General features: G+C 45.9%; 1 protein-coding gene across 6 annotated transcripts in view; it reads left to right on the forward strand.

Annotated features, from left to right (window-relative positions):
- CEP170 (centrosomal protein 170) overlaps positions 1-21,063 on the forward strand; it is a 619,381-nt gene that overhangs the window by 111,859 nt on the left and 486,459 nt on the right. The window lies entirely within an intron of this gene.

Consider the following 21,063-nt stretch of genomic DNA (forward strand, 5'->3'; position numbering starts at 1 on the left):
ACCGTTTTATCACATAGATCACAAAGTCCACAAAGCGGGATTCAATACACTCATACCGTTTTCAACCCACTATCATTCTTATAGTTTTCTGATCAGAAAAATCATTTCCCGTAGTCTGATAGCTCTCCCCAGAGGCGTTACAGTAAAGTAAGGTATTTAAACTAAATTTTGGAAACTGAACAAATGTGTGCTATTGTCTTGTGGCTTCTGTATCGCCTTACTATAAGCGATATTTCACTATATAAACGCTTACCAAACACCACACAGTATCTTCTATGCTGTGTGCTTGTTTTTTCTCAGCACGTTATCAATGCAAATGGCAAACAGGAAGGTGAGATGTGAAACTTACACAGATGAAAATGCAATTCTAAATTTAATCTAATAACATACATTGATGTAAGCACACGCATATAGATATTACATATAAGTACCAATCACTATTACTTATGATTGACTATGATATAGATTAAATAAATGCATTAAAAAAAAACTCATTAAATGATGATTTCTTTTTGACAGTGGATGGCTGATTGTTTCCTGAGTCAACTGAAAACCAGCCGCTCAGAAAAAAAAAAAAAATTGACCTTCCCAAAATGGCCGCTGCTCCTCCCCCTTCCACCTCCATGAGGGTCACACAAAATGGTGGACAGACCATGCGGCCTCTTGTCACAAAGAAAGTCATCATTCAAAACTCCTAAAGTTATTCTAGGCCTGAGTGTGTAGTTGGCACCAAATTGAAATAAAAACCAGATTTTCAAAGACAATAGCGTACTGTTCTTACCTCCGGTTACCGGGTTCCTTCAGCACTCTTTATCTAAGCGAAGCAGACGCTTATCCCGTCAGCACTGTGAGACAACCTCCCACCCTTTGCTGGAGGGATAATGTCTGCTGATCTACCTAGTGCAGATATGAGAAGTATAGGACGAGCCCGCAATTGACAATGCTAAATTCCTTTGTCGTATAAACAACCCTTTATGAAGCTAAGAACACTGTACGCTGTTTGCTCAAGAAGTACCGTAATGGTACGCTATTGGCGTAGCGATCGCTCAGCCGTAGGCGAGACGCTCAAGCGTCACGTTCGCTCACGGCCCAGTGATCACAGGACACGTTATTGGCTATGTCTAGGGGAATGATTCGCTATGGCGTAGCATACGCTCGAGACCACGAGGAGGTCACCAGCGGCGCAGACGCTCACAACGCTATACCTTTATGTTAAAACCTTATACCAATGAAATACACTGAATACCTTAATGTGAGTACAGGGTGTAAATGCAACCTTGTGTAACCTGACTAACTACAAAGCTGCTTGAGCGTCACCGACGCTCAAGTGAACACTTAACACTATAGAAAATACAAAGATCCTGGTTTAGGTTTCCAAAGCCTATTAACTGTATTATATCTAATATACTTGTAAAAGGGGATAACAGTACATATGATACACTACAATATAACAGAGACCTCCTAACCACAGAACTAAACAATAAATACAAAAAGACAATACTACGCTGACCTAAATGCAATACAATACAATACTATGAGGTATATAAGAGAAAAGAGGAGAGAGAGAGATAGAGAGAGAGAGAGAGAAATTGGCTCACAGAAAGACAATGATTACATTAAATAAGAGACAACATGGTTGCAGATAAAACTACACATGTGAGAGACAATCGCTGCGCAGTTAGTCAATGCTGAATACAGCATGGGATGGAAGCTAGACTCCATTTCTGAGAAACCTCCACTTGATTCCAAAGACCACACCACATGCCTGAAAGGGGGAGGGGAAGACATCCAGCGGCAGCCATTTTAGATTTGCAGGTCCAAACACATGGCACCACAATCACATAGCAGAAAACACAAGACTCCATTTTATTCCAAAATGCCCAAGCCTCAAAACAATGCATATGTTCTGATTTTACAATTCCAAACCATCTAAAACACCTTTCACAATTTCAAGCAAACACAGTATCTCTATAACCAGAGCATATGAGTTATCACAAGACCAGACCACCAGGTACTCACAAGTATCAGCCTGCCATTGCTACCAGCACATATTCAAAAGTACTGCATGGTGGTATTTATGATTAACAAGATCCCAGCTACCATCACAGATTCCACAGGGCACCAACACTAACACCCAACAATCATCACAGATTCCACAGGGCACCAACACAAACACCCAACAATCATCACAGATTCCACAGGGCACCAACACAAACAAGTTACAATCACACGGCTGCGCAAGCCTCACCATCCCCAAGCCATTTGTTTCACCAAACCAACCACTCTATGCTTACCCATCTTTCCACAACTACCCCACCTCAAACCACACATTTAAAACTACTCTATGCCAATCAGCCATGAGATATTGATTTTATGATACTTAGCCTTTGTTTCGATGGCGAGGATCCAGCCATGCTTCTGAGAGCTCTGTTCTGAGTCCAGCCACATCACATCTGCTCTCTGAGGCAAAACAAGCAACACTGAAAAACTACCTTCCTGTTTGACCAGTCCCTGGGGGAGGGGTCTCTCTAGCTTTTGTATTGAATCACTGTTATCTTTGTATATGCTAATCAGGTTCAGCCCTGAAAACTTAGTTGATCATCCATTGTTCCCAACAAAGCTGATCTTAACTTTTATACATATAATCATATCTATCCGCTGCAATGTCCCACGACAACACAATAGGTCTCAAACTAAACCACACCTTATTCTGCTTGCTTCAATACCAAACATGATGTGTTTATCTGGTTCGGTTCGAATGATACACATCCATGACATTAATTCATTAGCCAATTCTAAATCTCCATAATGTCTGGTGTTTGCTGTGCTCGCTGCGCAAATTTGCAAGTATAGCGGCTTATATGTGTGCAGTTTATATGGTCTCTCTATGTAATATTTTTTTTGACTTTGACAAGACCTACTTAAATGATAGGCTCTACTTCTTAGGCTACTGGACACCATTAGCTCCAGAGGGTCGGAAAGCAGGTCTCACCCTCGCCGTTCGTCCTGGAGCCGCGCCGTCCTCCTCCTCACAGAGCCGGAAGATAGAAGCCGGGTGAGTATGAGAAGATAGAAGACTTCAAAGGTGGCAGAAGACTTCTGATCTTCTATGAGGCCATTGCTCCCAACAAACACAAACACTGGCGGCACTGTATGGGTGCAGGGCGCTGGGGGGGGCGCCCTGGGCAGCAATTATTAACCCTCTAGGGACACTGGTATAGATATATACTGCGGAGGCAGTGTATTGCAAAACCCCCCACCAGTATAAAGATTTGAGCGGGATCGAAGCCTGTCGGTAAGGGGGCGGAGCTTGATTCCTCAGCACTAACCAGCGCCATTTTCTCCACAGCACGCTACAGAGACGCTGGCTCACTGGACACAAGTACAGAGGGCAAAAAAGAGGGGGGGGGGCACATTTAATTAGCGCAGTGAGTATATTTATAAAAGCGCTGTACTGACTGGGATTTTATTCCGGTGGCGCTGGGTGTGTGCTGGCATACTCTCTCTCTGTCTCTCCAAAGGGCCTTATTGTGGGACTGTCTCCATAGAGATATATATATATATTTCTCTAACGTCCTAAGTGGATGCTGGGGACTCCGTAAGGACCATGGGGAATAGCGGCTCCGCAGGAGACTGGGCACATCTAAAGAAAGCTTTAGGACTATCTGGTGTGCACTGGCTCCTCCCCCTATGACCCTTCTCCAAGCCTCAGTTAGATCTCTGTGCCCGAACGAGAAGGGTGCACACTAGGGGCTCTCCTGAGCTTCTTAGTGAAAGTTTTAGATTAGGTTTTTTATTTTCAGTGAGACCTGCTGGCAACAGGCTCACTGCATCGAGGGACTAAGGGGAGAAGAAGCGAACTCACCTGCGTGCAGAGTGGATTGGGCTTCTTAGGCTACTGGAGATTAGCTCCAGAGGGACGATCACAGGCCCAGCTTGGATGGGTCCCAGAGCCGCGCCGCCCTGCCCCCTTACAGAGCCAGAAGGCAGAAGAGGTCCGAAAAATCGGCGGCAGAAGACGTCCTGTCTTCAACAAGGTAGCGCACAGCACTACAGCTGTGCGCCATTGCTCTCAGCACACTTCACACTTCGGTCACTGAGGGTGCAGGGCGCTGGGGGCGGGCGCCCTGAGACGCAATAAAAACACCTTGGATGGCAAAAAAAATGCATCACATATAGCTCCTGGGCTATATGGATGCATTTAACCCCTGCCAGAATCCATAAAAAAGCAGGAGAAAAGTCAGCGAAAAAGGGGCGGAGCCTATCTCCTCAGCACACTGGCGCCATTTTCCCTCACAGCTCCGTTGGAGGGAAGCTCCCTGTCTCTCCCCTGCAGTCACTACACTACAGAAAGGGTTAAAAAAAAGAGAGGGGGGCACTAATTAGGCGCAGTATTAACTATACAGCAGCTATAAGGGGAAAAACACTTATATAAGGTTATCCCTGTATATATATAGCGCTCTGGTGTGTGCTGGCAAACTCTCCCTCTGTCTCCCCAAAGGGCTAGTGGGGTCCTGTCCTCTATCAGAGCATTCCCTGTGTGTGTGCTGTATGTCGGTACTTTTGTGTCGACATGTATGAGGAGAAAAATGATGTGGAGACGGAGCAGATTGCCTGTAATAGTGATGTCACCCCCTAGGGGGTCGACACCTGAGTGGATGAACTGTTGGAAGGAATTACGTGACAGTGTCAGCTCTGTATAAAAGACAGTGGTTGACATGAGACAGCCGGCTACTCAGCTTGTGCCTGTCCAGACGTCTCATAGGCCGTCAGGGGCTCTAAAGCGCCCGTTACCTCAGATGGCAGATATAGACGCCGACACGGATACTGACTCCAGTGTCGACGGTGAAGAGACGAATGTGACTTCCAGTAGGGCCACACGTTACATGATTGAGGCAATGAAAAATGTTTTACACATTTCTGATAATACGAGTACCACCAAAAAAGGGGGTATTATGTTCGGTGAGGAAAAACTACCTGTAGTTTTCCTGAATCTGAGAAATTAAATGAGGTGTGTGATGATGCGTGGGTTTCCCCCGATAACAACGGATAATTTCTAAAATGTTATTGGCATTATATCCTTTCCCGCCAGAGGTTAGGGTGCGTTGGGAAACACCCCCTAGGGGGGATAAAGCGCTCACACGCTTGTAAGGGCTCTACCTTCGCCTGAGATGGCCGCCCTTAAGGATCCTGCTGATAGAAAGCAGGAGGGTATCCTAAAAGGTATTTACACACATACTGGTGTTATACTGCGACCAGCAATCGCCTCAGCCTGGATGTGCAGTGCTGGGTTGGCGTGGTCGGATTCCCTGACTGAAAATATTGATACCCTAGATAGGGACAGTATATTTTTGCCTATAGAGCATTTAAAAGATGCATTTTTATATATGCGTGATGCACAGCGGAATATTTGCCGACTGGCATCAAGTCTAAGCGCGTTGTCCATTTCTACCAGTAGAGGGTTATGGACACGTCAGTGGTCAGGTGATGCGTATTCCAAACGGCATTTGGAAGTATTGCTTTATTAAGGGAGGAGTTATTTGGGGTCGGTCTTTCAGACCTGGTGGCCACGGCAACAGCTGGGAATTCCACGTTTGTACCCCAGGTCGCCTCTCAACATGAGAAGACGCCGTATTATCAGGCGCAGTCTTTTCGTGGACAAGCGGGCAAAAGGTTCCTCATTTCTGCCCCGTGACAGAGGAAGAGGAAAAAGGCTGCAGAAATCAGCCAGTTCCCAGGAACAGAAACCCTCTCCCGCCTCTGCCAAGCCCTCAGTATACGCTGGGGCTTTACAAGCAGAATCAGGCACGGTGGGGGGCCCGTCTCAATGAATTTCAGCGCGCAGTGGGCTCACTCGCAAGTAGACCCCTGGATCCTTCAGGTGATATCTCAGGGGTACAAATTAGAATTCGAGACGTCTCCCCCTCGCCGTTTCCTAAAGTCGGCTTTACCGATGTCTCCTTCTGACAGGGAGACAGTTTTGGAAGCCATTCACAAGCTGTATTCCCAGCAGGTGATAATCAAGATACCCCTCCTGCAACAGGGAACGGGGTATTATTCCACACTGTTGTGGTACCGAAGCCGGACGGCTCGGTGAGACCGATTCTAAATCTAAAATCTTTGAACACTTACGTACAGAGGTTCAAATTCAAGATTGAGTCACTCAGAGCAGTGATTGCGAACCTGGAAGAAGGGGACTACATGATGTCTCGGGACATCAAGGATGCTTACCTTCATGTCAAAATTTACCCTTCTCACCAAGGGTACCTCAGGTTTATGGTACAGAACTGTCACTATCAGTTCAGACGCTGCCGTATGGATGGTACACGGCACCCCGGGTCTTTACCAAGGTAATGGCCGAAATGATGATATTCCTTCGAAGGAAGTGAATTTTAGTTATCCCTTCCTTGGACAATTCCCTGATAAGGGTAAGATCCAGGGAACAGTTGGAGGTCGGTGTAGCACTATCTCAGGTAGTGTTGCGGCAGCACGATTGGATTCTCAATATTCCAAAATCGCACCTGGTTCCGACAACGTGTCTTCTGTTCCTACGGATGATCCTGGACACAGTCCAGAAAAAGGTGTTTCTCCCGGAGGAGAAAGCCAGGGAGTTATCCGAGCTAGTCAGGAACCTCCTAAAACCGAGCCAAGTCTCAGTGCATCATTGCACAAGGGTTCTGGGTAAAATGGTGGCTTCCTACGAAGCAATCCCATTCGGCAGATTCCACGCAAGAACTTTCCAGTGGGACCTGCTGGACAAATGGTCCGGATCGCATCTTCAGATGCATCAGCGGATAACCCTGTCACCAAGGACAAGGGTGTCCCTCCTGTGGTGGTTGCAGAGTGCTCATCTTCTAGAGGGCCGCAGATTAGGCATTCAGGACTGGGTCCTGGTGACCACGGATGCCAGCCTGCGAGGCTGGGGAGCAGTCACACAGGGAAGGAATATCCAGGGCTTATGGTCAAGCCTGGAGACATCACTTCACATAAATATCCTGAAGCTAAGGGACATTTACAATGCTCTAAGCTTAGCAAGACCTCTGCTTCAAGGTCAGCCGGTGTTGATCCAGTCGGACAACATCACGGCAGTCACCCACGTAAACAGACAGGGTGGCACAAGAAGCAGGAGGGCAATGGCAGAAGCTGCAAGGATTCTTCGCTGGGCGGAAAATCATGTGATAGCACTGTCAGCAGTATTCATTCCGGGAATGGACAACTGGGAAGCAGACTTCCTCAGCACGACCTCCACCCGGGAGAGTGGGGACTTCACCCAGAAGTCTTCCACATGATTAAAAACTCGACCGGTATTGCGCCAGGTCCAGGGACCCTCAGGCAATAAGCTGTCGACGCTCTGGTAACACCGTGCGTGTACCAGTCAGGGTATGTGTTCCCTCCTCTGCCTCTCATACCCAAGGTACTGAGATTGATAAGATGGAGAGGAGTAAGCACTATATTCGTGGTTCCGGATTGGCCAAGAAGGACTTGGTAACCGGAACTTCAAGAGATGCTCACGGAGGATCCGTGGCCTCTACCTCTAAGAAGGGACCTGCTCCAGCAAGGACCCTGTCTGTTCCAAGACTTACCGCGGCTGCGTTTGACGGCATGGCGGTTGAACGCCGGATCCTGAAGGAAAAAAGGCATTCCGGATGAAGTCATTCCTATCCTGATCAAAGCCAGGAAGGATGTAACCGCAAAAACATTATCACCGCAATTGGCGAAAATATGTTGCGTGGTGCGAGGCCAGTAAGGCCCGACGGAGGAAATTCAACTGGGTCGATTCCTACATTTCCTGCAAACAGGAGTGTCTATGGGCCTGAAATTGGGGTCCATTAAGGTTCAAATTTCGGCCCTGTCAATTTTCTTCCAAAAAGAACTAGCTTCAGTCCCTGAAGTTCAGACGTTTGTAAAAGGGGTACTGCATATACAGCCTCCTTTTGTGCCTCCAGTGGCACTTTGGGATCTCAATGTAGTTTTGGGTTCCAAAAGTCACATTGGTTTGAACCACTTAAATCTGTGGAGTTAAAATATCTCACATGGAAAGTGGTCATGCTGTTGGCCCTGGCCTGGGCTAGGCGCGTGTCAGAATTGGCGGCTTTATCCTGAAAAAGCCCTTATCTGATTTTCCATTCGGACAGGGCGGAATTGAGGACTCGTCCTCAGTTTCTCCCCAAGGTGGTTTCAGCGTCTCACCTGAACCAACCTATTGGTGGTGCCTGCGGCTACTAGGGACTTGGAGGCCTCCAAGTTGCTAGACGTTGTCAGTGCCCTGAAAATATATGTTTCCAGGACGGCTGGAGTCAGGAAATCTGACTCGCTGTTTATCCTGTGTGCACCCAACAAGCTGGGTGCTCCTGCTTCTAAGCAGACTATTGCTCGTTGGATTTGTAGTACAATTCAGCTTGCACATTCTGTGGCAGGCCTGCCACAGCCAAAAATCTGTAAATGCCCACTCCACAAGGAAGGTGGGCTCATCTTGGGCGGCTGCCCGAGGGGTCTCGGCTTTACAACTTTGCCGAGCAGCTACTTGGTCAGGAGCAAATACGTTTGTAAAATTCTACAAAATTGATATCCTGGCTGAGGAGGACCTGGAGTTCTCTCAATTGGTGCTGCAGAGTCATCCGCACTCTCCCGCCCGTTTGGGAGCTTTGGTATAATCCCCATGGTCCTTACGGAGTCCCCAGCATCCACTTAGGACGTTAGAGAAAATAAGAATTTACTTACCGATAATTCTATTTCTCATAGTCCGTAGTGGATGCTGGGCGCCCATCCCAAGTGCGGATTGTCTGCAATACTTGTACATAGTTATTGTTACAAAAATCGGGTTATTATTGTTGTGAGCCATCTTTCAGAGGCTCCTCTGTTATCATGCTGTTAACTGGGTTCAGATCACAGGTTATACGGTGTGATTGGTGTGGCTGGTATGAGTCTTACCCGGGATTCAAAATCCTTCCTTATTGTGTACGCTCGTCCGGGCACAGTATCCTAACTGAGGCTTGGAGGAGGGTCATAGGGGGAGGAGCCAGTGCACACCAGATAGTCCTAAAGCTTTCTTTAGATGTGCCCAGTCTCCTGCGGAGCCGCTATTCCCCATGGTCCTTACGGAGTCCCCAGCATCCACTACGGACTATGAGAAATAGAATTATCGGTAAGTAAATTCTTATTATACAGGTTGAGTATCCCATATCCAAATATTCCGAAATACGGAATATTCCGAAATACGGACTTTTTTGAGTGAGAGTGATATAGTGAAACCTTTGTTTACGGATGCCTCAATGTACACAAACTTTGTTTAATACACAAGGTTATTAATATTATTGTATTAAATGACCTTCAGGCAGTGTATATAAGGTGTATATGAAACATAAATGAATTGTGTGGATGTAGACACACTTTGTTTAATGCACAAAGTTATAAAAAATATTGGCTAAATTCACCTTCAGGCTGTGTGTATAAGGTGTATATGTAACATAAATGCATTCTGTGCTTAGATTTAGGTCCCATCACCATGATATCTCATTATGGTATCTAATTATTCCAAAATACCTCTGGTCCCAAGCATTTTGGATAAGGGATACTCAACCTGTATATATATATATGTGTACCGGGAGAGCTAGCAGCGCCACAGATGCAGTATCAAAAATAAAAACACTAGTGCGTGGACAATCGTAAAAATACGGTGTTTTTATAAATAATTACTAAAAAAGCACTCCCTGGGGGTTAACAGGGCGTCAGCTATTTACCTCAAATGGATTAAGGTGCTGGTATAGGCACCTGTTGCTACGGTTTGTAAAGAAGGGATGAGGTATTTGGAGCGACCAATGGTGCTTAAAAGAATTTAGTAGGACATGGTTGTTTATATAAATTCCATCAATTTATTAAGTTACAGCACTAGACAGAAAGAAGTATATGCAATTAAAAAAGTGCACACATATGAAAAAAGATTTTTTTTAAAAAGATACAGAACATAAAATATGCCCAAATGAAAAGATAAAAAATGGAATTAAAAATAGAAAACAGAAGAAAAAACAAAACAAGGAATTATATATAAAAAATACATGCATATAAAAAATATTTTTTATAAAAAAAATTTTTTTGTCTAAAAAATATTTTTAGAGGATCGTCCTATCTGGACTTCATCAAGGGGGTATCACCCCTTGATGAAGTCCAGATAGGACGAAACGCGTTGGGTGCTGCCTTGATCCTACCTCGCTTACTACAAGTTAAGATATTTTTACTCCTCTTTTATAATTGATCCTCTAAAAATATTTTTTAGACAAAAAATTTTTTTTTATAAAAAATATTTTTTATATGCATGTATTTTTTATATATAATTCCTTGTTTTGTTTTTTCTTCTGTTTTCTATTTTTAATTCCATTTTTTATCTTTTCATTTGGGCATATTTTATGTTCTGTATCTTTTAAAAAAAAATCTTTTTTCATATGTGTGCACTTTTTTAATTGCATATACTCCTTTCTGTCTAGTGCTGTAACTTAATAAATTGGTGGAATTTATATAAACAACCATGTCCTACTAAATTCTTTTAAGCACCATTGGTCGCTCCAAATACCTCATCCCTTCTTTACAATATATATATATATATATATATATATATATATATCTATCTATCTATCTATCTATCCCTGAGTGTGTGGGGGTGTCGGTACGTGTGTGTCGGCATGTCTGAAACGGAAGGCTCATCTAAAGAGGAGGTGGAGCAGATGATTGTGGTGTCTCCGTCGGCGACGCCGACACCTGATTGGCTGGATATGTGGAATGTTTTAAATGCAAATGTGTCTTTATTACATAAGAGAATGGACAAAGCAGAGTCCAGAGAAAAGACAGGGAGTCAATCCATGGCTTTGGCTGTATCACAGGGTCCTTCAGGGTCTCAGAAACGTCCCCTGTCCCAAGTAGCAGACACTGATACCGACACGGATTCTGACTCCAGTGTCGACTACGATGATGCGAGGTTACACCCAAGGGTGGCCAAAAGTATTCAGTATATGATTATTGCAATAAAAGATGTTTTGCATATCACAGATGACCCCTCTGTCCCTGACACGAGGGTATGCATGTTTAAGGAAAAAAAACCTGAGGTAACCTTTCCCCCATCTCATGAGCTGAACGCGTTATTTGAAAAGGCTTGGGAAACTCCAGACAAGAAACTGCAGTTTCCCAAGAGAATTCCTATGGCGTATCCTTTCCCTGCACAGGACAGGTTACGGTGGGAATTCTCGCCCAGGGTGGACAAGGCTTTAACGCGCTTGTCCAAAAAGGTGGCGCTACCGTCTCCAGACACGGCAGCCCTCAAGGATCCTGCTGATCGCAGACAGGAAACTACCTTAAAATCAATTTATACACATACGGATGCCTTGCTCAGAACGGCAATAGCGTCTACTTGGGTTTGTAGTGCTGTAGCAGCTTGGGCAGATACCTTGTCATCTGACATTGATACCCTAGATAGGGATAGCATTTTATTGACCTTAGGTCACATTAAAGACGCAGTCTTATATATGAGAGACGCTTCGAGAGACGTTGGGCTGTTAGGTTCGAGAGGCAACACCATGGCGATTTCTGCTAGGCGAGCCCTGTGGACCCGCCAATGGACGGGTGGTGCCGACTCAGAGACATATGGAAGTTTTGCCTTACAAGGGTGAGGTTTTGTTTGGGGAAGGTCTCGCGGACCTGGTTTCCACAGCTACCGCGGGTTAATCTACTTTTTTACCTTATGTTCCCCCACAGCAAAAGAAAACACCACAATATCAGATGCAGTCCTTTCGGTCGCGTAAGTCCAGAAGAGGTCGGGGCTCTTCCTTCCTCGCCAGAGGTAAGGGTAGAGGGAAAAGAATGCCTGCTACGGCTAGTTCCCAGGAGCAGAAGTCCTCCCCGGCTTCTACTAAGTCCACTGCATGACGCTGGGGCTCCACTGAGGGAGTCCGCACCGGTGGGGGCACGTCTTCGACTGTTCAGCCACGTCTGGGTTCAGTCAGACGTGGATCCTTGGGCGATGGAAATTGTATCCCAAGGCTACAAGCTGGAATTCGAAGACGTGCCTCCTCGCTGATTTTTCAAATCGGCTTTACCAGATTCTCCTCCAGAAAGGGAGATAGTTTTAGCTGCAATTCAAAAACTGTGTCAACAACAAGTGATTGTCAAGGTTCCCCTAGTTCAACAGGGGAAGGGATACTATTCAACCCTGTTTGTGGTCCCGAAACCGAATGGCTCGGTCAGACCCATTCTAAATCTAAGATCCTTAAACCTGTACTTGAAAAAGTTAAAATTCAAGATGGAATCGCTCCGGGCAGTTATCTCCAGCCTGGAAGGGGGGGATTTTATGGTGTCACTAGACATAAAGGATGCATACCTTCATGTCCCCATATATCCCCCTCATCAGGCATACCTGAGATTCGCTGTACAGGACTGTCATTACCAGTTTCAGACATTGCCGTTTGGACTTTCCACGGCCCGAGGAAAATGATGGTGCTCCTGCGCAGGCAGGGAGTCATAATTATCCCGTACTTGGACGATCTCCTGATAAAAGCGAGATCAAGAGATCAATTGCAGAAAAGCGTGTCGCTCTCCCTGAGAGTGCTGCAGCAGCATGGCTGGATTCTAAATCTACCAAAGTCACAGTTGATTCCAACGACTCTTAGGCATGATTCTGGACACGGAACAAAAGAGGGTTTTTCTCCCTAGGGAAAAAGCCCAGGAACTCCAGAACATGGTCAGAGACCTGTTAAAACCGAAAAAAGTGTCAGTCCATCAATGCACTCGAGTACTAGGAAAAATGGTGGCGATCTACGAGGCCATCCCCTTCGGCAGGTTCCATGCGAGGACGTTTCATTGGGACCATCTGGACAAGTGGTCGGGGTCCCATCTACAAATACATCAGAAAATAAGCCTGTCCCCCAGGGCCAGGGTGTCTCTCCTGTGGTGGCTGCAGAGTGCTCACCTTCTAGAGGGTCGCAGGTTCGGCATTCAAGACTGGGTTCTGGTAACCACGGATGCGAGCCTCCGAGGATGGGGAGCAGTCACACAAGGAAGACATTTTCAGGGACTATGGTCAAGCCAGGAGGCTTGTCTACACATCAACGTACTGGAATTGAGGGCCATATACAACGGCCTACGACAAGCGGAGAATCTTCTTCGCGACCTACCGGTACTGATTCAATCAGACAACGTCACAGCTGTGGCTCATGTAAACCGCCAAGGTGGGACAAGGAGCAGAGTGGCAATGGCGGAAGCACCAGGATTCTTCGCTGGGCGGAAAATCACGCAAGTGCTCTGTCAGCAGTCTTCATTCCGGGAGTGGACAACTGGGAAGCAGACTTCCTCAGCAGACACGATCTCCATCCATGAGAGTGGGGACTTCCTCAAGAAGTTTTTGCAGAGATAACAAGTCAGTGGGGACTTCCACAAATAGACATAATGGCGTCATGCCTCAACAAGAACCTTCGGAGGTATTGTGCCAGGTCAAGGGACCCTCAGGCAGTAGCGGTGGACGCCCTGGTGACACCATGGGTGTTTCAGTCGGTCTATGTGTTCCCTCCTCTTCCGCTCATCTCATAATACTGAGAATCATAAGATGAAAAAGAGTGCAGACAATACTCATTGTTCCGGATTGGCCTCGAAGGGCCTGGTATTCAGATCTTCAGGAAATGCTCACAGAAGATCCGTGGCCTCTTCCTCTCAGGGAAGCCTATTGCAGCAGGGGCCCTGCGTGTTCGAAGACTTACCGCGGTTACGTTTGACGGCATGGCGGTCAAACACCAAATCCTAGCGGGGAAAGGTATTCCGGAGGAAGTCATCCCTACTCTGATTAAGGCTAGGAAGGAGGTGACGGCGAAACATTATCACCGCATCTGGAGGAAGTATGTATCTTGGTGTGAAGCCAAGAAGGCTCCTACTGAAGATTTCCATCTGGGCCGTTTTCTCCACTTTCTACAGACAGGAGTGGATATGGGCCTAAAGTTAGGCTCCATTAAGGTACAGATTTCGGCCATATCAATTTTCTTTCAAAAGAAATTGGCTTCTCTCCCAGAAGTGCAGACTTTTGTAAATGGAGTGCTGCACATCCAGCCTCTTTTTGTGCCTCCAGTTGCACCATGGGACCTTAACGTGGTGTAACAGTTCCTAAAATCTCACTGGTTTGAGCCTCTTCAAACGGTGAATTTTAAATTTCTCACTTGGAAGGTGGTCATGTTGTTGGCCTTGGCATCTGCACGACGGGAGTCCGAATTGGCGGCTTTGTCTCACAAGAGCCCCTATCTGATTTTCCATGTGGATAGAGCAGAATTAAGGACTCTTCTTCAATTTTTGCCTAAGGTGGTTTCATCTTTTCATATGAACCAACCTATCGTGGTGCCTGTGGCCACGGGTGACTTGGAGGATTCCAAGTCCCTTGATGCAGTCAGGGCCTTAAAAATGTATGTAGCCAGGACGGCTCGGGTTAGGAAAACAGAGGCACTGTTTGTCCTGTATGCAGCCAACAAGCTTGGCGCTCCTGCTTCTAAACAGACTATTGCTCGCTGGATCTGTAACACGATTCAGCAGGCTCATTCTACGGCTGTGGAAAAAATGCTTTAAATAAACTACCGTGCGCCACGAGCAGCCTTCTGGTCTCAAAACTGGAAAAGATGAGAGTGCCACCAAACACTTGTGACAAGAACACTGGGATAGTGTTTGAGGGCAGGTATATTTGTCCCAGGTTCTTGTCTTACATGTTTTAGAAAATGTTAACTTCTAGGAAAAATGCTTTTTGTTTTGTCTGAACCTTTTCAGTTTGCTGTAAAAGCTGGGTAAAGGCTCTGAGAGAGAGATAAGGCGAGTTCTAGACATTGGGCCCAGTTCGGGTCTTTGGCCTCACAGAGGGCTAATCAGGGTTTCAGCTGTGTAAGAGTGATATAGTGCTTCTAACCTGATTAGTATGGGCAGACTGCCTGGGAAGGCTGCAGGATCTGTGTGTGAGAGACACGCTTTCTGATGCAAGTAAGCTATACAGTATGTTCTGAAGAACTCTGTGTTTTGTTTAGTGACAGTTAGGAACATCTTATGTTTAGTTAGTGCCGGACAGGCAAGGTATTTTTATTTTGGGGTTTGTTTTATTTTCTGTTTCAATAAAACTGGCCGGGGTCAGTTGTACCAGAAACTGGACTTGTGTTGTTCCTCAGCTGCTGCATGCTGCCATATTCCCCAGGAAAAGGCGCCTTGCACCCCTACAGTGTTACAACTTGGTGGAGAATGCGAGCAGGCCGTTCTGCGCATAAGTGAAAGCTGCAGCTTTGTGAGGCCTGCAGAAAACGGTGGTTTATGCAGATACAGCCCAGTGTGAAGTTACTGAGACTCACCCCTGAGGGTTTGATATATGTCCTGGGTGAAAGCAGCTGCAAAGCCGCCTGAAAAATCTGTTGACATGGAGGATCTGCTTAAAGCCTTGCTGCAAGCTACAGCGGCTCAGCAGGAGGCCAACCGACAGCAGCAGGTGGCAATGGAGGAAAATTGGAGACTACAGCGTCAGGATAGAGAGGCCTTAGCAGAAGTGGTGCAGAGACTTGCAGCTCGGGTTGGAGATGTGGCCGTCAGTGCTCCAACCAGCTCTAGTTCTATACGAGCCAGTCGCTTCCTGCAGAAAATGACAGAGGTTGATGATGTGGAGGCCTATCTGACCACGTTTGAAAGGACTGCCGAGCGTGAGAACTGGCCGAAAGCACAGTGGGCCAGTCTGCTGGCACCTTTCCTGTCAGGTGAGCCCCAAAAAGCTTACTTTGATTTAAGCCCTGCTGAGGCTCGGGACTATGATAAACTAAAGACTGAGATCCTGACCCGCCTGGGAGTCACGCTGTCAGTACGAGCACAACGGGTGCACCGTTGGCTGTACGCCATGGAGAAGCCTCCGCGCTCCCAGATGCACGACCTTATTCAGCTAACAAAAAAATGGCTGCAGCCAGAGACATTAACTGGTCCCCAGATGGTGGAAAGAGTCGTCATGGACCGCTACTTGAGATCTTTGCCCATGGTCCTGCGCAAGTGGGTGAGCCATGGAAACCCGGGTACTGCTGACCAATTAGTGGACATGGTAGAGAGGTATTTGGCAGCAGAGGAACTACTGATGACCACCCAGCAACCCATAGATCCTCGACAGCGCCCTTCAGTAAAGACTGGTAAGACTGTTCCGTGGGAAAACGTTGCTGGGCGGTTAAGAGAACGCAAGGCTGGAGAGACTGTAAACACTGGCCCTGGAAACAGGCCAATGGGGCTAGAACGGTCTATGCTGCCCAAATGGGTTGATAATCGTGTGGTTAAATGTTTTAGGTGTGGTATGCCAGGTCATGTTATTGCCAATTGCCCAGTCACGCAAGAACCCATGCAATGTGATGCTGCCTTTGAATGTCGCAGAATGTCTTTCTTTGCTAGGTTAGCCTGTACTGTGGTACCTTCACCTGAGCTGGAAAAACAAATGTGTGATGTGTTCTTAGAAGGTAACCGGGTAGAGGCCTTGCTAGATTCAGGAAGTTTAGTTACCCTCGTGAAAGCTGGGTTAGTGAACCCCTTAAAGGTCCAGCAAATACCTATTGGGGTAACTTGCATACATGGGGATACCCAATATTATGCCACTGCTGAGGTGAATATAGAAACTTGTTGTGGGTCAGCAATGGTTAAAGTGGGACTGGTCCCTACCTTGGTGCATGAGGCCATAATAGGGAGGGATTTTCCTCATTTTTGGAAACTGTGGGAATCACGGTTATCAACAGATGTGAGAAGTAAAAAGCCAGTTGATAATACCGGTGATTTTTTGGATGTACGTGGGTCTTCGGAACTTTCTGGCCCTTTGCCTTTTGCTAGTTTGGCTGGGGAAGTGACAGATGGGGAGTCCAGTGAGGACCCTCTTGCCGGGAACAGAGACATAGTAGTTAGAACTGAAAGCGTGCCTGACCTGGAGGTAAAGAAGGATCTGTTTGCGTCTGAACAGTTAAAGGATCCTACCTTAATAAAGGCTAGAGAGAATGTTAAGATTGTTAATGGGGAACCTGTGGTACCAGGTGACAGGGTTACTTATCCCCACATGGCCATCTGTAATGAGCTCTTGTACCACATTGTCAAAAGGGGTGAGGATGTGGTGGAACAGCTGGTAGTTCCCCAGCCTTATCGGAGAACGGTACTAGATTTAGCTCATAGTCACGTTACCGCAGGACATTTAGGGGCAGAAAAAACCACTGAAAGAGTTTTACAAAGGTTCTTTTGGCCAGGGGTTTATAAAGAAGTGTCTGAATATTGTTCTTCCTGTCCTGAATGCCAGTATCATGCCCCTAGACCCCATTTCAGGAGTCCACTAGTTCCCATGCCTATTATAGAGGTCCCGTTTGACAGAATAGCCATGGATCTCGTGGGGCCCTTGTTAAAGTCTGCTCGGGGCCATCAGTATATCCTGGTAATTATGGACTATGCCACTCGATATCCTGAGGCTGTCCCTTTACGCACTATCACAACCAAGGCGATAGCTAGGGAGCTGGTGCAGGTATTTAGTAGAGTGGGAATACCAAAAGAAATTTTGACTGACCAAGGTACTCCATTTATGTCAAGGATCATGAAAGAATTGTGCAAGTTATTTAAGGTCACTCACCTCAGGACGTCCATCTACCATCCCCAAACTGACGGGTTGGTGGAAAGGTTTAATAAAACATTAAAAAGTATGTTAAAAAAGGTTGTTGAGAGAGATGGGAAAAACTGGGATTGTTTGTTGCCCTACTTGTTAATGGCCATCAGAGAAGTTCCTCAGTCCTCTACGGGGTTTTCTCCATTTGATTTGTTGTATGGTAGACACCCCAGAGGGCTGTTGGATGTTGCCAAAGAGACGTGGGAAGGACAGCCCACTCCTTATAGAAGCGTTATTGAGCATGTAACACAAATGCAGGATAGGATTGCAGCCGTGGTACCTGTTGTCAGAGAGCACATGGAACAGGCCCAAAGTGCTCAACAGAGGGTCTATAACCGGAGTGCCAAGATACGGGAATTTGCTCCTGGAGATAGAGTTCTTGTTTTGGTACCCACTGTGGAAAGCAAATTCCTAGCTAAATGGCAGGGTCCATTTGAGATTAGGGAAAAAGTGAATGAGGTTAATTACAAAGTATACCAGCCGGGAAAGAGAAAACCCGAACAGATCTACCATGTTAACTTAATCAAACCCTGGAAAGATAGGTTGTCTCTGTCAGCGGAGCCTTGCCCTTCGGTGTCTTCACCCCGGTTGCTTCCCGCAGTGAAGGTGTCAGAGACATTATCAGCTGATCAGAACAATCAGGTTAAAGAATTTCTCATCCAAAATAGGGAGGTATTTTCAGAGCTGCCTGGCCGAACGACCATAATAAAACATGACATTGTCACAGAACCAGGGGTCAGGGTTCATTTAAAGCCATATAGGATTCCTGAAGCTCAGCGAGAAGCTATTTCTAAGGAAGTTAAAACCATGTTAGAACTTGGAGTCATAGAGGAGTCTAACAGTGAGTGGTCCAGTCCCATAGTGCTCATCCCGAAGCCCGACGGTAGCATACGCTTCTGTAATGACTTTCGTAAGTTAAATGAGGTGTCCAAGTTTGACGCATACCCCATGCCCCGTGTGGATGAGCTTGTAGAAAGGCTGGGAACAGCCAGGTTTCTCACCACATTGGACCTGACCAAAGGTTACTGGCAAATACCTTTATCTGATAGCGCCAAAGAAAAAACAGCCTTTTCGGTTCCGGAGGGGCTGTACCAGTATAAGATGTTACCCTTTGGGTTGCATGGGGCTCCAGCAACCTTTCAACGGGCGATGGATAAAATTTTGAGGCCCCATAGAAAATATGCAGCTGCCTATTTGGATGATGTGGTAATTCACAGTACAGACTGGGGGTCACATTTGGTTAAAGTACAAGCAGTACTGGACTCAATCAGAGAGGCAGGGTTAACTGCTAACCCAAAGAAGTGCTGCCTCGCAATGGAGGAGGTCAAATACTTGGGCTTCACCATAGGCAGAGGTCTGATTAGGCCCCAATTGAATAAAGTTGATGCTATTCAAAACTGGCCTCGTCCAGTGAATAAAAAACAGGTAAGGGCTTTTTTGGGAATTACTGGGTACTATAGACGGTTTATTCCTAATTTTGCGACCACAACGGTGCCGTTGTCAGACCTTACCAAAGGGAAGCAGTCAAATGTGGTGAAATGGAACCCTGATGCAGAAAAGGCGTTCCAAGCGTTAAAAGTGGCTTTGTGTTCACAACCGGTGTTGATAACACCAGATTTTTCAAAAGAATTTGTGGTACAGACAGATGTCTCAGAGGTAGGGATAGGTGCTGTGCTGTCCCAAACCAGAGATGGGGACGAACACCCTATCATTTATTTGAGTAGGAAACTCAATGAGCATGAAAAAAGGTATGCCATTGTGGAAAAGGAGGCTTTGGCCATTAAGTGGGCACTAGATACCTTGAGATATTACCTCTTGGGTAGACAATTCAGACTAGTGACAGACCATGCCCCTTTAAAATGGATGTATGTAAATAGAGGCAAGAATGCTCGTGTAACTAGATGGTTTCTAGCGTTGCAGGACTTTAAGTTTACTGTCGAACATAGACCGGGAACACAATTGGCCAACGCAGATGCATTGTCTCGCATCTTCTGTTTGGGGGCTACAAGTGTTCCGGCCCCTAGGTCGAAACAGGGGAGGGGGATATGTGACAAGAACACTGGGATAGTGTTTGAGGGCAGGTATATTTGTCCCAGGTTCTTGTCTTACATGTTTTAGAAAATGTTAACTTCTAGGAAAAATGCTTTTTGTTTTGTCTGAACCTTTTCAGTTTGCTGTAAAAGCTGGGTAAAGGCTCTGAGAGAGAGATAAGGCGAGTTCTAGACATTGGGCCCAGTTCGGGTCTTTGGCCTCACAGAGGGCTAATCAGGGTTTCAGCTGTGTAAGAGTGATATAGTGCTTCTAACCTGATTAGTATGGGCAGACTGCCTGGGAAGGCTGCAGGATCTGTGTGTGAGAGACACGCTTTCTGATGCAAGTAAGCTATACAGTATGTACTGAAGAACTCTGTGTTTTGTTTAGTGACAGTTAGGAACATCTTATGTTTAGTTAGTGCCGGACAGGCAAGGTATTTTTATTTTGGGGTTTGTTTTATTTTCTGTTTCAATAAAACTGGCCGGGGTCAGTTGTACCAGAAACTGGACTTGTGTTGTTCCTCAGCTGCTGCATGCTGCCATATTCCCCAGGAAAAGGCGCCTTGCACCCCTACAGTGTTACACACTCTATATAGATACAGTCACAAATGATTCCCAATTGAGTCCGTGGGCGCTCATATAATAAAAGAAAAGAAAAAAACAACCATAGTGTACTCTATTTTCACATGTGATGTGTTACAATCAACATAAATAGTTGCTCGTACCCCACAAATTGGTCTACAATTTTACAAGTAGACAATCACACTTATCATGGAAGCTGGATATCACCAGTTAGGACTCTCTTCTTTCATAATCTCCTTGCAGATTGAATCCATACCATAAAAAAGAGAAAAATTCTCCAATAGTGCAACACCGTTTTATTACTTTAAAACCAACTAAAATAGGGGATATGAAATGGTCTACCATAAGCAGACAAAAACAGCATGGGTTAGATCTCAAACACAGGCGTCCCTGGAACCAGCTGTCCAAATCGCATGGAAAAGATGTCCACAACGTCTCCCCTCCTACAGTCCTCCTGCCAACGCGTTTCAACACGTATTGTGTCTTTCTCAAGGCATGGTGAGAGACCATTTCATATCCCCTATTTTAGTTGGTTTTAAAGTAATAAAACAGTGTTGCACTATTGGAGAATTTTTCTCTTTTTTATGGTATGGATTCAATCTGCAAGGAGATTATGAAAGAAGAGAGTCCTAACTGGTGATATCCAGCTCCCATGATAAGTGTGATTGTCTACTTGTAAAATTGTAGACCAATTTGTGGGGTACGAGCAACTATTTATGTTGATTGTAACACATCACATGTGAAAAATAGAGTACACTATGGTTGTTTTTTTCTTTTCTTTTATTATATGAGCGC

This window comes from Pseudophryne corroboree, chromosome 4 (assembly GCF_028390025.1).
Source record: "Pseudophryne corroboree isolate aPseCor3 chromosome 4, aPseCor3.hap2, whole genome shotgun sequence".
In the NCBI taxonomy this organism is placed as follows: domain Eukaryota; kingdom Metazoa; phylum Chordata; class Amphibia; order Anura; family Myobatrachidae; genus Pseudophryne; species Pseudophryne corroboree.